The sequence below is a fragment of the Ixodes scapularis genome, unplaced genomic scaffold (genome assembly GCF_016920785.2).
Source record: "Ixodes scapularis isolate PalLabHiFi unplaced genomic scaffold, ASM1692078v2 ptg000529l_1___fragment_2___debris__unscaffolded, whole genome shotgun sequence".
NCBI classification, from domain to species: domain Eukaryota; kingdom Metazoa; phylum Arthropoda; class Arachnida; order Ixodida; family Ixodidae; genus Ixodes; species Ixodes scapularis.
This window is the reverse complement of record NW_024609996.1, coordinates 84,213-102,342: the sequence shown is the minus strand read 5'-3', so window position 1 is coordinate 102,342 and position 18,130 is coordinate 84,213.

The window sequence follows — 18,130 nt, the reverse complement described above, 5'->3', positions numbered from 1 at the left end:
GATCGGAGCTTCTCGCAGTTGGCGAGAACCGGCTCCGATCTAGCAGAGGACGCGTGCAGGGAAGCCTCGACCTCTTTCTGCAGGCTCGAGAAACATCTGCCCATGACAACCCATGTTAAATATATATATATTTTTAATGTCCTTTGTATGAGTTCATATATAAAGAAGAGGCGGATATAGCGAAGCGATTTCCGATTCCCGTTGACTTCGTTATAAGCGTTCTCGACAGTATTTAGTTTTGTTTTTGTCTCGAAACGAGGTAAAACGCCGAATACATTTGACATTAGCGTTTTCATTAGTTTGTTTCACGTTTGTGTTTCCTTTATTAAATTATACTGACAGGTGAAAATGAAGACCCTGCTGGGTATCATATTTTCGTTTCTACTAATAACCATTCATAGCGAATTTACCGAGATCCGAATTAGCTATTAACAAAAGCAGTTAGTTTTGTATTGCTTGATATATTGCCACGTTTTGTTCGGTTCTATTTTGTCAGATTCTGATGACAGTTTGCTGAGAGCAGATTTACCTGTTGGTGTAAAACACAAGTTTCAAACACAGAAACCGTCACATAATCTTTAAATATATATATATTTTGAATGAATAAGTGTAACATTATTTTGTGGAGACTTAAATAGTACATTGCCAGATAAGGAAGCTTATACAAATCCAACATATTGAGTTGCTGATGCTTTTAATTGTGTTTCTAGCCTTGAAATACAATAATATTGAAAAGATAACATTAACTGTATAAAAAATAAAAATAAAAAATCTAATATTTTCCGCGATCTAAATAAACATATATGCCCCTTGCACTTGAAGGGCCCCCGGCCACCACCAGAGAAGAGGGAAAGGAGGAACTCCCTTCTCACCGGGACTCTCGTTTGTGTGTCCCAGGCATGCGCAACGTCGTTATTCGCCCTCTACAAGAATACAGAAGATTAATCCGTCACTCCGAAATCGTAAAAGAGCATCTTTCCCCCTCTCTTTCTGTTCCGTGGTGGTGCGAAATGGTTCATGTGACATCAGTCAGTGCGAGGCATGCATTTTTGGCAATGAGGCATTATTTCAGGGAAAGACGCTTAAAAACCCGAAAGGCAATGTTGTTTTCTTCCTTTCTCCTAACCTGTATCCTTAAAATAGCGCCATAGTTATCTTTTCATCTGCTAAAGTCATGTGCCCTTAGTGCGCATTTGATCAGAATCAGTTTCATTATATTCAAGCAGGGTTCCGGATTTATGCAGCACGTCGTTTTCTTATCGGAGACGAAAAGAATTTCCATTTTTTTATTGAGCTCTACCTATTTAAAGCAAAGGGCACACCCCGGAAGTCAATCTAAACGAGCAAAAAAACTTTGACAACTTATTAAGTCGATATCTTTTATTCATAGTTTTTCAATAGTGTACGATCGATATTTTTGTATCGGTTTATTGTAAATTGTTTCAAAGGAAATTTCTAACATTTTTTATTCTTTCCGAACGGTTTTAGATTGCCCTTCGATAATTCTGCGGAAGTTCCTAGTTGCAGTTGGCTTTATTTCTCCGAGCCATACGACATTTCTTGGATGGATAGATGACGTTCTTCGTTACTTACTTAACAAAAAAACGTTCGATAGGTTTATGATAGTTAACTATAGATGGTTTCTTGATATTCCACTTTAAGCAAATTCACAATAGTCCACAATCTATAGTACGCTATCTAGTTTGACGATAGTCGAGTGTCCATAATATACAATCGATAATTTTACGATTTCCAAGCAGCGAATATTTACTATTGATAGTACTATCGATTGTCTTACAGTAATCGACTATGAGTAGCTGTATCGATAATTGAATTTGAGTTCCACTGGCGATAGTGTCGATATTAATCTCGTGAGTTTTGCACCAATACTGCATGCACCAGGGCAGTAACCGCTAGCGGATTTAATACGCTGTCGACGAAAATTAGCACTTGCATCTGTTGACGAAACAAGTTTCTACGATACATCTAAGTGTCGACGAAACTTATGTTCATGAAACCTATGTCCACGAAAATTCGACCACAAAATGTGTTGTGTGGAAACGATATGGACCCCTGTCGAACACAAGGGCTTGTACAGTTAATTGATATTTCAGGAAAGAATGCTCGCGCATGTAGTTTCCAGTTCGCTTTTACTTATGATAAAACATACCTTGCCTTGTACACATGCGCAGTTGCCTGATTTCTACATGACTACACGCGTATTTATCAAGAATGATTTGGTTTGTAGATTATACTGTGATTCAGCTTGGGTCAGAGAAAAACCTATGTTGCTGGAAAACGTCTGCAACAATCAAAACAGAATCTTTACAAGAAGTGCTCTCGTGGGTAAACGTTGCTGTCGGTCAAGAACAATAGATCGATCTCACTAAGAGCTCAGCGAATGCGTGACTGCGCCTTAACTTTAATTCACGGGCGGCAGGTGGCGGTGCACGACAGATCTCGGGACGTCGTGCGCAGTACACGCTTAAAGCTCCAGCGAGGTTGCCGCACGGACTAAAATACTAAAGTTCCTCCGATGCATTGCGGCAGCGATGGTGTAGCAAACTGGCTGGTGATATTGCTATGTCTAAAGTATTCACAGGCTGCAATAGCTGAGTGCGCGACTGCTGAGCGCGTGCTGATGTCGATCTTCCAGAGTTATTTTGTAACGTGCATTCCACACTATCAAGATTACCGGTTTTAACAGCCTATTATTATAAGCTTCGGACCATTCGCTTTTAGCAGGGCCCTCAAATATGGCGTCCAGCGAATACTTCCTATTGAGACGGTGTAAACTCACATGACAAAACCTCGCTGTCAGCGCGCGTTTTGTGGCAAGCCACTGACCGATAAGATTGCAGCCCTAAGCACGTGGATATTTTCTCACAGCTCAAAGTTAGAATGCCTCCACTTGTTTTATTGCAAGAAACCAGAAAGCACAGCTTACACCCCGAATGAAGATAAAAAAGGTAGCATAAATTTTAAGCATTACAACCTGAGCAGTATGATTACAAGACTTTCGATGCGCTTAAGACATTAAATGAATCACTTTTTCAGTCTTCATCAAAGCGTGTGGTACGCGAACGTAAACCACATATGAGATAACGTTACACTCCAGGCCTAGCCTATTAATACGAAAGCATTAACTGTCTCATCTAGCGGGCCGACGTCATCAGCTTTGAAACCACGCCAAACGGCTCTTAAATCCTTCTCCAAGTCAAGCCAATTCGCCGGTTAGCCATGGCACCTTTTACACCGCTTCGATCCCATTGGCTAGTGCGCTTCGACCAGGCTCCCATTCGCCGGACACGCAGCGCCATGGGGTGGCCGGTCGTTGAAACTGACGCTCCGTGTCAGTTTCAACGACCGGCCACCTTGCGCTGCGTGTACGTGAGCGCCAGGCCAGCGCCAGTCAGCGCGCCAACACGCGTGCTGCAGGAATGATGTACATGCTTTCGCATTCAAAACTCATGAGAAGTGCTTAAATGTACCTCAACATTTTTTTTAAATATTTTTTCACACCGCTAGTTTGCACCCACAAGTCACCAAACATTTACTCCTACGTTGCCTAAAGTCTGGAAAGCTGTTCATAAAACAATAGCAATTGTTTTGCAAGTCATTTTAATTGTCTCTTCACTTGATGCTCACAATAGCTGCTCATTTAATGGTGTCAGTATTTTTTAATATTCACATTACATTTTTATGTACATGTTAAAAAAAAACACTTTCTGGACAAAAACAAAAACCCTTCTCATTCTCGAACGCTCATTTTTTGCCCTACTTTAGCGCTAACGGTTCAAACTAGACACCCTAGTTTCAAGACTAACCGTTATTCCAATCGAAAGTTATGTGATAATCTAAAATATTTAAATGGAAATTGTTTTGCCAGTTTTCTATAACTGGCTTTATAAAACTTCATGTGTTTGAGAGCTCTTTAGGCTGCGATTTTCTCTATTGAAAATATCAAGACCACGTATAACTTTTAAACAATAAAAATGTTACTGCAGACACTTTGGTATCTGCTTCGGACCGGTACCCTACCGAACAACCCAGGATAAATTTTCACTATCCGGATTATGGAACTAGAAATCTAACTGGAATTGTTAAGGGAAACTTAAAATTCACATTGGAGACAACATAATTGTTTCTGAAAAAATAAAATCCAGGTATAATCCAGATATATTTACAGTCTTGGCTAACCTTCTGGGACATTCCGTGGAACAAAATGTTTTCACGGGAACATAAAAATTTTAATTGAATTGCGTTTGTTAATATCAAGGCGATTGATTATTGTCCACGGGAACATGACGATATTTTGTCATGATAAGCAGGAATTGATAATTGTGTGAATGTAAACCACAAATTTTAATGCAAAAAAATAATATAGAGCCGTGGAATAAAAGCTTCATGCATCCAAACGTTTAATTACTGATTATTGATATTTTACGACTGTCATCTAAAATAATCCCAAAGAACATTGAGATTTTTGTTTTTCTTCGCTTGCATTTCTAATTTTAATGAATTCGCCGACATGTCGATATCGAACAAAGTTGAGGATGTTCATAATCCTGATAGCGAAAAGTTACAGGTACGGGATTTTTCAAAAGGGTATTACAGCAGTGTCTGACGCACCAGTTATAACGGGAGTGTTAGCGTCTGGCCGCGGATGAACAAGAAGCGTTGCACTTGCCAAAGCGTTCCTTACCGATGAAAATGCTGATTCAGCGTGTTCGCTCCATGGTAGTGGCGCTTGGGGGCCCTTTGTGGTCTTTAGAAGATCCGTTAGTGGTTGCAGGAGGCCGGCGCAGTTAGGTATAAACCTGCGGTGAAAGTTGACCAGGCCCAGAAATTCCTGAAGTTTTCGGAGAGAAGTGGGGCGAGGAAATTCACGGATTGCCTAAACTTTTTCTGGGAGAGGCAAGATTCTTTGGGGCGTGACGCGGTGACCTAAAAATTCCAAGTCGTTGACCCCGAATTGGCATTTGCTTGGGTTGGCGACAATGCCTGCTTTTTGAAGTTGATCGAAAAGCAGGTGGAGGTGTCGTTCGTGCTCATCCGGGGTTGAACTGGCTACGAGGATGTCGTCGACATAGGCGAATATGAAATGGAGCCCTCTGGTGACTTCGTCAATGAACCTTTGAAATGTCTGGGCCGAATTCCTCAGTCCGAAGGGCATTCTGATATATTCGAAAAGGCCGAATGGGGTGGTGATAGCTGTTTTAGGGATATCAGTGGGCGCCACAGGAATTTGATGGTACGCCTTGACTAAGGCTATCTTGGAATAAATGATGGTTCCAGAGAGGTTAGCAGAAAAATCCTGTATATGTGGGAGAGGATATCGGTCGGGCACTGTGGAAGCATTGAGTGCCCGATAGTCTCCACACGGGCGCCAGTCATTTGGATCCTTTTTTGGGACCATGTGAAGTGGTGATGCCCAGTTGTTAGAAGATTGCCGGATGATACCTAACTGTAACATGTGTTCAAACTCTCTCCTCGCGATCTGCACACGCTCACCAGCGAGTCGACGAGGTCGCGCAGACACCGGCGCACCTGTTGTGGTGATATGGGGCATGACTCCATGTTTTACAGGAGACTCCATGTTACATGGTCTTGTGATAGATGGGAACTGGGCAAGGATGGCTTCATACGCTGATGGAGCCGAAGAACGTCGTATTGGGGAAACTGTCAGGTTTGATATGATACCCTGAACAGACAACGTTGTGGTGGTATCAGTCAGTGTGCGGCTGCTAATGTTGACTGTAATTCCGAATTGATCCAGGAAATCAGCGCCTATTATGGCCTGTTGTATAAGTCCGCGACTACAAATACCCATCTGAACGTCCGCCTGAGCCCAATGTTCATCGTCAGGGAACGTTGACCGTGTGTGGCTATTGCGGAGCTGTTGACTGCCCGAAGAGACGGTCTAGTCGGTTGTAGCTTGCGGTCAGCAGGGGAAGCAGGTAACACGCTGACCTCCGCGCCAGTATCCACGAGGAACAGGATGCCTGAGAGAGTGTCGCGAACATAGAACAGGCGGCTGCTGGGTTGGCCGGGATCACTCACCGCCGTTAGTGTCGGGCCTCGGCATTTCCCGTCCATGAGCAGGGGTGGGTACAGCGTCTTGCTTGGTCACCAAAGGTGCGATGGTACCAGCAGATGGACCGGCCACCGGAGTTGGTAGTGCGGCGAGAGGGCGATCGGCCACGAGAAGAACTGCGCGGCCTTGATCGATCTGGTCGGTCATGGGCAGGTCCGAAGGCGGCAATGGCAGCAGCCAATTGCTCGATTTTTCATTCAATTTGGCGGCGGCCGTTTCCCACGATTGTGAAGCAGTTGTTGTGACTGCACGAACAGCCGGAGCGGAGTAGTCAGCGGTTCGGTCTGCTAGTATTGCGAGACGATCCAGCGACATGTCGTCTGCAGCGGCTAGGATCATTCTCATGCCTTCTGGTAGCTTTTGTAAGAAGAGCTCACGCAGGATTGCGTCATGACCGTCGTGGTTATGTGAGCCGAGCAGTTGACGCATCTGATGGAGGATATGCGACGGCCAGCGATCACCAAGCTCTTGTGCGGTCAGCAGCTGTTGGATCCGTGAGCGCCGCTCTGTTGCCATTGTGCGAGTCAGGAGGACCTACTTTACATGGTCGTACGCGTTGTCCGATGGTGTTTGCGACAGTACGTCGTCTACTTCGTCTGCAACCTGGGGTGGTAGGCTGGCGACGACATGGTAAAAACGGGATATCTGCGTCGTGATTTTTCGCAGATGGAAGCGCGCCTCCACCTGGGCAAACCAAACCTAAGGGTTCTTTGGCCAGAATGGTGGTAACCGCAGAGGCAGAGTTCCGGTCACTTGAGTCCCGCTTGCTTCGTCAATGTCGCCGTGTGGTTGAAGGGTGGGTGAACCGGTGTTGCCAGGTTGGCGGCCGGTCGTGCCGCTAGTGCCCGGTTGTTCTTCATCGGTCATGATAGAGTAGTTTGGTTGATCACGTCCGGGTCACCAAATCTATAAAGACGACCGACCAGGCTGATGTCCGAAATCCAACTGGGCTTTTTATTCTAATCCCCTCGCGCTTCAACTTTCTCTTCTTTTTCTAGAGATCTCATAGTGGCGCGTGGCAACAGGTATCTCTACATTCGGACGGATAATGAACGACCGATGATGCATCATTTTTTGTTGCGGTAAAAGAAAATACAGCCATTTCTTAGGAAGACACCCTGCAGTAAGAATAAGACTTCAGTAGAAGTTCAACCTTATGTTTACCAAACTGTATTTCTAGAAAAGCTGAGGCTTGTTTTTTGTGTTTTCAAGTCTCACGGACAAAATACACACCTCAGCGAACAAGAAAGGGATGCCTCAACGAAAGAAAATAATTTTGTTGTTTTTACTTCTCGAGGTATTTAATTTATCAATCTTCAATTCCGGGGAGCCACGTTTATTACATTATCAACTTTTTTTCTAGATCTCCATACAGGGTCACCCAAGCACGTGACCGACAAAACGGATGACTCGTCATACGGATCTGACCACGTTGAAATAGGTACATTTGGCCTCCGATATCCCCGGTATGCTAAGTGCGCACACCCAGTCTTAATATTTCGACGTGTGGGTTCTATTGTTGTGCGTGTGTCTCGCTACTAGCACACATTACTACATCAGGGGTCCTAATGTGGACACTTGGCGCAAAAGTCGGCGAGAAATCTGGCGGCCGTGAATGGCCAACGCCGCACTTGACCTTGGTGCCGGCCAATCAGAGCCGCCGGATTTCTCGCCGACGTTTTCGCCAAGTGTCCAGATTAGGGTCTCAGTTCAGTTACGGAACTGTGGGTAGATGCTTGCACGAGCAGTACCGCCGCTCCCCCTGTGGCTTGACTGCCGTCGTTTGTTGCGCCCCAGTTTTTGGGGAAAACAGCCGCTAAGTTACCTGCAATGTAATTTTTGGAATACGCCTGTGTTAAAGCACAGCGCCTACATATCTTTTCACCATACTCTATGGACCACAGTTTTGAAACGAAAATCTAGATGGTACTTCAAACGGCGGGAGGCAACCTGAAAGAATCGAAAGAAACAAGTCTCCGCGAAAGTTCGAGAACTGAGGTAGTCTAGTAACGCTTCTCCTAGCTGAAGGCGATTTTCACGTTTTGTTCTGAACACATTTGTTGGAGACGCGAGCTCACAGCGTAAGCGACTGTTTCCTTTGCAGTTGCACTTTTGCAGCCATGCCGCATAACAGAGAAAGATCGCACATCGAGAAACAAGTAATTGGCTAGGGATGCCAATTTGGGGATACGGTCCATTCGTCACATGCGCACTCGTCACAGGACGATTGGTCACAGGACGATTCGTCACAGAGGAAAATTCGTCATAGGACGACTCGTCACGCGGCCAACCGGTCCTACAATAGTTCGTCCCTCAAAAAAGTATTGTTCAATTTGGTTCGGGCGGACAAAGTGGCTCACCTCATATTTTAGTATGTCTTTGGCTTCTGAAAGGTGAAGAATTTGTAACAAACGTTTTAGCTTCTGGTTTGGTCCCGAACGTTGAATGATAAGAGTGGCTGCGAGGTCAAAGAATGTTCCCTTCGACCGACGTGTTAATGTGTGTGTAGCGTTTGTTAGTTCCAAGTGATTCGTTTTTTTTGTTTTTTTTTTTACATCATTGTGGCTGCGAAGTCAAGGCGTGTCCCCTTGGTGTCTTTGTTTGGAGTGTGTTTTTTATGGTGACGATTTTGGGTTGAGGATGTATAAAAGGAGGGAGAACTGAATAAAGTGGTTAGCTGTGTTTGAGACGTCGTCGTGCTTCTTCCACTCAGTCTCACGTGGTCTAAAAAATGGTAAACTTACACCAGCTCGCCTGCGCCATAACTGTTTTTTCGTTGAATGTTGGTTCGGCCTGACATAGTGGGTCACCTTTCGCTTCTCAAGGTCGAAGAAATTGAGAAGCGAAAGGACAGACATTTTAGCTTCTGGGTCCGTCCTAAACGGTGAATGGGGAGGCCATATAAAATCGACTATTTTGGAACTCAGACTACATTCAAAAGGGTGGAGGTGATCGCAACAGAGAGAGGTGGAGCCATGCAGCTGCACGAGGGGTACTCGTACACACGCAGCAGAAAGAATTCCGATACGTATTGGTTTTCTCGAAGAGTTGTGTGCAAGGCAAAGTAAAAACTAATTTGGCTGCCAGTCGGATTATTGCTCGTTCAAGCCAGCAACTTAGGTCAACCTGCTGAAGAGTCGTAATATGATGAAAGGAAAAGTGGATGAGTATTGTAAGATTAGTTTTTCTAACCATTGGTTTATGTCACAGTGGGAAGTCGTGAAACTCCTCATCAGGGAATGTGGGCAGTTGTTGAAATTTACAATTTACTATCGTCCCCTGCCCGATCGATGCGACCAGTTGCCCGCATGACGAGTCATCCTGTGACGAATATTCCTATGTGACGAATCGTCCTGTGACCAATCGTCCTGTGACGAGTGCGCATGTGACGAATCGTCCTCATCCCGCCAATTTGAGGAGAAATAAATAAATACTGTGTCGAAGCGCCCACACAAACGATTTATTGCATTCGTGTACAGGTCTGGAGAGAGATACAATGGCCCTTTGTTGATTAAGCACCGTCCCGGTACCCTGGGAAAATGGCGACAACGGGAGTGTACGCTGGTGCAGAAGTTTACTGAAAAAAAGGTCCATTGTACTCAGTCTCTATCGTTCATGTTTAAGGGCGGCCCAAACAGCCCAGAAAACGCCGCCCGGAATAGTCTGATACACAGAAGTGCCGGCACTTGTGACGTCAACCGTGACGGTTTCCTGCTCGTTTAAGCCGGGCTGAAAGTTAAAAGTATTTATCTCTGCCGGAGACAAAAAAGCACGGGAGGCCAGATTTTCGCCTTACTCTATCAAGGGAACGTGGTCCACCTTCCTCAGCCTCCTCGCGAACTTTGCGCGGGGGTTGGGGTGAGATGGAAAGGGGTTCAGAAGGCTTATTGCTTCTTGGGAACCCTACAAAAGGACAAAGGGATGCTTAAAACCATTTATTTTAGCTGTACTCTCCCCCTAGAGGTTAGTAAAAAACCTCGCAAAAGGGACTTTTCTCCTTATCCCGCCACCCGCTGCCACCTATCTTCCGCCTGTCGCCGGTGCGCTGGTTCTTTTTTCGGGTATCGCCATCCGCACACTTTCACCCGTCCCGACCTGGAAAAGTTGCGTGCCGCAAGCACGTCGCCAGCGTACACTCCAGTCCCAACAATATATATATATATATATATATATATATATATATATGAGAACGAAAAATCTGTAGCAGCCGAGCTAGTGGTGCTTCCGCGGCGATGAAAAAGAAGCATCTCGGCGCGAACACAGAGAACGAGACACCACGAGCTGGGAGATTCGGCGACCGAGCGGCCCGGCGGCTACATCGAGCGATGCCCAGGACAGTTTAATTTCTTTTGTAAATATTGTACATAAAAAGTATGTTGGGAGGTATATTCCTGGTTCCAACAAACCCTTAGTGAAAACAGAAACAACGAACGATTTAATCTTCGACGTTTCGGCCGGAGTCCGGCCGGAGTCAGTCTTCCTGACTCCGACCGGACTACGGCCGAAACGTCGAAGATTAAATCGTTCGTTGTTGCTGTTTTCACTAAGGGTTTTTTTGTTCTCAGTTATATACCCACGCCTTCGGCCTCCCGCCACCATGCCCGTTGTATATATATATATATAAAGGGTACCATCTCTTGGATTGTTTTGGACGACGTTTTGCGGGCTAGTGTTGGACCGTCCTTTAACTCGACAGGGCAGCAAAGGCCGGCGCATGTTTACAATTGCTTTTATTCCAATTCATTTTACGTGCTCATTGCTCAAAGGCGCGTTTCAATGCCGTATTTAATGCTGTTTCCTCCTCTTCCCTGTAACCCTAAAGCGTGGGACATATGTGCGAAAAACCATGCAGAAATCGCATGAAAATAATCCAGGATACAGTTTTAGCTAAATCTGAGAAGATAAAACTCCAAATCGAAGCTGCTCTTGAATAACATAATCCGTACATACACAGATATAAATTTGTATTTACGGAATTATTTGGTATTCGTTCAAAAAACAGCCCCTGCTGAACTGTCCACTGGGCTACAAATTTCTTGGGGACCGCATTTCTTATCTCGTTCCTTTCGTGTACAAAAACCAGGAGTTTTTCCGGGATTCCGAGTCACGGGCATGTTCTAGAGTGGTTAAGAAATCGCATATCCGTGCCCTATATTTTCAAATGTAGACCCCGATAAACGCCCATTTCTTGTTTAACGCCATAAAAAAAAAGTAAAAATAACCGAATCTAGCGAGAAGAAAAAAAGAAACATAAAAGAAACAGCCGAAAAACGACCCTGATTATTAGCGGAAAATAATTCCTGAAATAACCGATCTTTGGTTATATCTAGATAGGAGGATTATCATCCGTATGAAGATTCCGACACAGGTGATTATGTCGCCATGAAGCCGTAGGCGGCGACTAAGTAGTACCTTAAGTAGAAGTTCATAGTTGTTGGTCGTCTCTTTGCTGGGTACCTTGGAATCGTGCACGGGAAACTTTAAAAGTCCATAATGGCGGATTTTGGTTCTCCAGAATATCCGAACTGCGTCTGTACCGGAGGTTGTGTTGAGGTCGTTGTACGCATCGAGTATTTTGCTGCGAGAAATGAAATGTGTCATAGTTCGTGGATCTGGCATTCTTACTTAATTTTTGGTGCCGAATCAATGTTATACTTAACATCACGTGGCATTATAACTTTTTCGAACATGTGGCTTAATAACGGCCCTGTCATACTCAGATTGATTTTTGGCACATTGGTAGATTAGCTCTAGTTACAGTTAAAAAACGTTGTCGAAAGTGTGATATAAAACGATACCTTTTGTGTAAGGCTCGTCAAGATCAGCAATCTGTTTCGCGTTCTTATTTCCAACTATTTGTTCTTGCTCCGCGCAATAAAAAGCTCAAGGCGAAATAGCACAACTACGAACCTGATTTTGCCACGCCACCGTCTCCATCAGCACGATAAAGTCATTCTGCTCTTCTCAGCCTCACCATGGCAGCAAAGCTATCTCATTTTTAAAGGTACGCGCACAGACAACGTCTGACAAAATCAGCGGCCGACGCCATCTTTCGTATGCCGTCCGCTAAGTTGAACGGTGCAACGCTAGCCAAAGTCAGACGCACGGTTGTGGAAATCGACGCAGAGATAATAATAAAGTTTTCCCAAGCGAAACAAGCCCTTTCATCGCGCGCAGCGCTATCTGTTCGGGAGGTTGGTTTGGAGCCCAAGCTAGCGTTGCCATGTCGGTAACAGGTGGCATCTGAAAGATGGCGCGGCGTTAGCTGGATTATAATAAAGAGCTTGTATTACAGAGACTTTCCAACTGATCGATAGGGGTCACGTGGTTATTGGGCCGTGTTTACACTACAAGCTGCAAGGAGGTGTCGAAAGCGTTAGTCGTCTGCTATTGTGTCCACCTTTCCGACTGCTTTTCTCCTCGCGAGAGAAAAACGCAGCGCATGCGCACTTACGACCAATACACACAGGAAGCATCCATCATTAAACTGCGAACGCTCCCAATGGTTTTAAATAGACGTTCCATTCAATGTCTGCTCTCTAGTGTTTTCTCGCCGTAAATGTTTAGAAGAAATACTAGGAACTGGAGAATAGTCGAGCACAAGCGGGTAAAGCAGACTTAAGGGGTAGTGAAATTATTACATAAATATGCCTTTCACGATCAGAAATTAGTTAGGAAGGATAAACGAAATCTGCTACTAACAATCGCATATCTGTGTTTTTAACGGACGTATACATATTTTATTCCAAAGGTATCATTCCAGCGATCGCTTGAAGAGCATCGGGAGGCGTCTGGGGAGATCCGGCACCTCCAAGGCGTTTGTGACGTCATGTTTTTCTTCATTGGCAAGGCTACAGGGAGGATTGGGTGGTAAAGCGCTGGATGGATTTTATAAACAAGTACCGGCAAGCTCGTGCATGATGGGACGCAGTTGAGGCTAACATGGCGTAGCGCCGCCGCCAATATAGTTTGTCGCAGCGGCGCGGTGCCGGCATCTACAGTAGATCAATAGGAGCGCGCTCGCAAACGGCGCCGCGTCACTGACAGCCACATCAGACCAATAGGAGCGTGCGCTTCTGAATGTAGGATGCGCCCTGAGCCAAAAATGACGATGCGTCGAAAACATCCAATAGGAGCGGCCGCACGTGATCAAACGATGGCGGTACCTGGCTTAGTCAGGATATCCAGCGCTCTACTGCGTGTTTGTGAGCTTCGCCACCTGGTAGCATAAACGTGTTACAACCTGGCCGTTCAAAATGCCCGCTGCCCTTTCCCCGAAGGATTTGAATAGGCGCGGGAAATAAGAGAAAGTGGGTTCCGCCCAACCTCTGCTTTACTCCGCTCACCCCTAAGCTGAAAGCGCGGTGGAGGCTGAGTGCTCCGGGGACCAGTGTCTCTTTCTGCACCGATCATGCTCCCGGAGATACCCACGCGGAGAGGGCGGCATCAGGTCATAACAGCAGGTAGTTGATTTGTCCGGCGAGCACGTGGCTCCCGTCGCGCTGTCAGCTTAGGGGGGAAGAGAGTATAGATAAGAACGCCTAGGTGCGCCATTTGCCTGCTTCACATAAAGGGGCGAACTTGGAGCACAGATTGGACATAAGTGATGCGTGAGCATTTGGTCGTAACTCCGGTTCAATCAATAAGAACCCAAGTCTTAGCCGAGCGTTAACGCCGCAGTTTCCTCTAATCTGCGCCCACGCCCTTTTAAGGTTCTACGCGATAATATCCAGGGAATCACCAAGCCTGTTATCCGCCGCCTAGCTTGCCGCGGTGTTGTCAAGTGCATTACGAGCCCCATCTACGAAGAGACCCGCGGCGTCCTCAATTCATTCCTGGAGAACGTCATTTGCGATGCCGTCACCTACACCGAGCACGTCAAGAGGAAGGCCGATCTCCTCCTTGAGCGACATAGACAAATTTAGCACTTTGGCTTTCTTATCTATCAGATGTAGGTTCCGCCAAGTTCGACAGGGCCCGCGCGCTCGAAGTTTGCCGCCGTATTTTTGCGGGGCGGCGGTGCTTTTATGAAGAGTTTGACGTAAATGCATTCGCTTTATTTATTTTATATAGTGTTTAGGTCATTTTCTTTTATCAAAGACTTTGTTTTAAGGTTTAAAAAGGCCAAACCCAATGTGGAAAAAGAAGACACGAAGGAAAAGGGACTCCAGTTTACCTGGTGTCTTGGTCCTCGTTTTGTTCGCCCGTTTTAAACCTGTTTCATTATTATGGAAGCCCAAGCTCTAATGAAATAATAGGTGTCTTCGTGGTAAAGACAAAACGGTTTTGATATTTAGACAATAAAACAGGTTCTAAAATTTTGTTGCAGAACCCCTATAAGGTGTGTTCAGAGAGCGTTGCATGGCGTCTAATATTTCCACCTCGTAGATTTTTCAGTGGGTCGCCTGTATTTAAGTGTGTTCCGAGAGTTATAGTTTGTTGTAAAGGAGCTCATGAAGCAATATTGGTTGCGGCGTGTCTTACGTTACACACCCCGACTGGTATTAATAGGACATTTAACCGGCGCTAGTGAGACACAATTGGCAGACTCATATACGCCAGAGCACCGACAAAAGCTTATTTTTCGATGTGTATTTCCAAGGATAAAACCGGACTTCCTCTTTCAGTCTCTTCGCAAGACTTGATTATGCTGTCAAGGAGTTACACTGTCGAGGTGGGCACCCGTGTTGCCGACAGTTAGGTGCTACTTAAAGACTAGGCACGAGCACTGAGTGAGCACTCATTACACAACCTGCCAACATCCCTGCACAAAACACTGCACCCATTGCATAACATGACCTATTTAGCCATAAAGTGGAGTGGCAGGTTCTGCTTTCGATTGCCTCGTTGTCGAAGTAGTCCAAGTAAGCACTGCATGAAAAAAAAAAAGTCAACCTTCGCTTGTATAGCAATCATTCGTCATCGTGAATGCCCGGTTAAAATACGAATCTCCATCGGCCGCTATAAACTGCGCAGCCTTAGCGAGGAGTAGGTGCACAGCCGGCCGCGTCCCAAATATTTCTTGCGGCCTGCAGCTACCACTCCAGGGTGCAGCATGGCTAACCCTGCTCGTGCTTCGTTCAAAAAGCCTACGACATCGATGAGACGATGAAACAGGATGATCCTTTCAGTATATAGTCATTCTATGTGCTATCCTAGTCTTGTATTTACCTGCGCACAAACACTTGCACATCAAGAGCCCCCCCGCCCCCCCCCCCCCCGGCCCAAAAGAAAAAAAAAACAAAACAACAACAACAAACAAACAAACGCGGCAGCCGTTGACAAAGTGCAATTACAAAATCGATATAAGGCGAGTCGAAATCACGAAAGGGCCTGTTTGGCCCAGTTGCTTTCCCTCTAGGTGCTGCCCCATTTGTTCGAGTCGCCAATACTCGCCACCAAATTATATTCCTGCTTGTTCTGGCTGCAGCTTAAAGAAGTAAACTATTCGTGTTTTTTGTGTTTATTTTCTTGCTAGAGCAATTAAAAAAACTGATACGTGTTTTGTATTATATGAAAGTCATGAATTAAACCCCAGAAGAATTTGCTGAAAGTCGAAAGCCGTTGCGCAGCCCCTTGAAGCCTACCTGTGTTCTACCGCTATTCCGTATTCCGTTGAACCAGCTCTCTTGGTCCTGATGTAGTTCAGAAACCATTGGAACTTTGCTTGGCTGGTGTCAAGAAACGTGCCCCTTCCATGGGCGTAAAAAAGGTCGTAAAATACGAATTCACAGACACCATCACGAAGCCCTGGCATGATCTCGTTGCTGAGAGTACATAAGACCGGCCTCTTGTTAAGAGGAATCGCTGCAAAAGGAAACACACAAAAAAAGTCACAAAAAATCTACTGTCCAACCAATGATCCTGGAAGTTTATAAGGCGCTAAAGTGCGGCGCATGGAAAGCATCTTCGACTTGTGAGTTAACCTTCCTTACCCACCCATGCATCAAAAGCTGTCCCGAAGTGGATACACATTGACCTTCTTGAAGAGGAGCTGCTGTGTTTGCTTGACGAGGTGCTATGCTCGCTGACAACCTTCCCTGGTTATGCAGCCAAATCTATGGGCGCCCGTGCTCTTCCGCATCTTGAGCGCCCATCAATGTTTACACGCGCACTCTTCAAATAGAAAATTATTTTTGTATTGCTTTGGAAAAGCGTGTTTGCTTGACTTCTTTATAGCCACGTCATTGCAATATAAATCGTGATTTAAGTCACGATTTTAATTGTATTCGTTTTTAGTGCCCTCCCTGTTATCGAGAGATGGTGAATCTGGACGTTTTGACTTCGACCCTCCGGCTACCAGTTCAAACGACGACGACAAGATCGTCACGGACGAACTCGCCGTCATCCGCGACGATACGGCACGTAAAAGGGAGAAAGCGAGAGTGGTGTTGTAGTTGCCGAGTAGTGCGAGATGCGATCGCACCGTGGCGAGGTGAGCTTTAATGATCATGGGGACTGCTAGAATAAGAGAGCGCTGAACTACATGTCATTATCACGTTGTTTAAGGGCATCGTCATGTGACTAACTTGGGCAGTGTTGACTGATCGCCAGATAAAAATTATCAACATTTGTAAGTTTATTATTTCGTTTACAATATATATATATAGCAATTAAAAAACTATGGTGTGTATAAGTAGCCAATTAGCATTTCATTTCAAGAATAATCTGGCCGCTTTATTTCAGTTTCCTAACCACTTCTGTTTTAGGGGATTTGGTTTAGTCGGCTTGCTTTAGGTTATATATGATTTAGAAGTATTGTTTTCAGTAAACATGTTGTAGGACATGCACTTTGAGAAATGTAAAAGAGAGGGGGAGCTATAATGCATTTTGTCGTAGATGACGTGGTTCTCCGAGGGACGACTGCAATGGGGACAGAGGGATAACCTCTCGGTGCAGTGACCCTCTCCTCGTGATCACGTGGCTTTTTCCAAACGAACGCCGGAGAATTGCGTCGAAAGTGGTACTTCATACACTTATTCAATGTTACCCTCGGCCATCGACAATTCGAACATATTAAAAAAGGACATTGTCGTCACAACTGACACACATAAATTTGCTACTCGTGTGCTTACTAATTCGTTACGAGTCGGAACCGGATGCCGACACAGACCTCGTACCCTATATCTGTGTCCTTTGCTGGACTCCGGTAGACAAAGGGGCCGTAATGACAATAGAGAATATTAGGGAACCGTTCTTGCTCATCCGATACGGTGCGACGGGCCCTCCGGTACGAATTGCGCGTGTGCGATTCTTCTGCGGTACCACATGTGCAGTTCGTGCCTGAGGGGCCCAGCGTACCGTATTGGACGTGCGAAAAAGGTTCCCTAAAACGTTCTAGTACTCTAACAAAATGACCGTAATGAAATTGGTGTTCGAGGCACTGAATACTCTAAAATATTTTATTTTCTAGGCTGGTAAGCTTCTAATCTAATTATTTACATTCGTGTAGTGATTTTGAGAAAGTTACTCATTAACTTTGAAAGTACGTGTGTCCCAAATGAGAGAATGTCCGTTTGCGAGTGTTAAGAAAAAATAGTGAAAGATTTGTGTCGCTGAATAAATATTATGAAAGATAGAGAAAAATTATATCAAACTAATGTCACTTCAGCCCGATGCCTTGTACGTGGAACACGACGTGGTCAACATAGAGGGCTTGAAAGAAAAAGCAAATGTATAACGTGTTTTGTTTTTCTTATGAAGACTTTGCTGGAAAGCCGCAGCTCACGAAACACTACACATGGAAAATTCATGGCACCACGTCACCAAGACAACACAATCCTCCAATGTCAAGGACACACCTCCAATAAGATAAACGCATTTAAAGAAAAAAAAATAAACGTAGACGACAGGACTTGCACGTTCCCAGCCTTCTTAGTGTTCCGTCAGACAGGTTAGAACCGTCGAGCTTAGGCCGTTGCGATCTCAAGAACAAACTACAGTACTCAATAGGTAGTTCATCTCAAAATCCTTGTCAGGAACCCAACATTATTTGCGTGTTGGTTCGGCTTTGGCAGATATATTTTGTGCCTG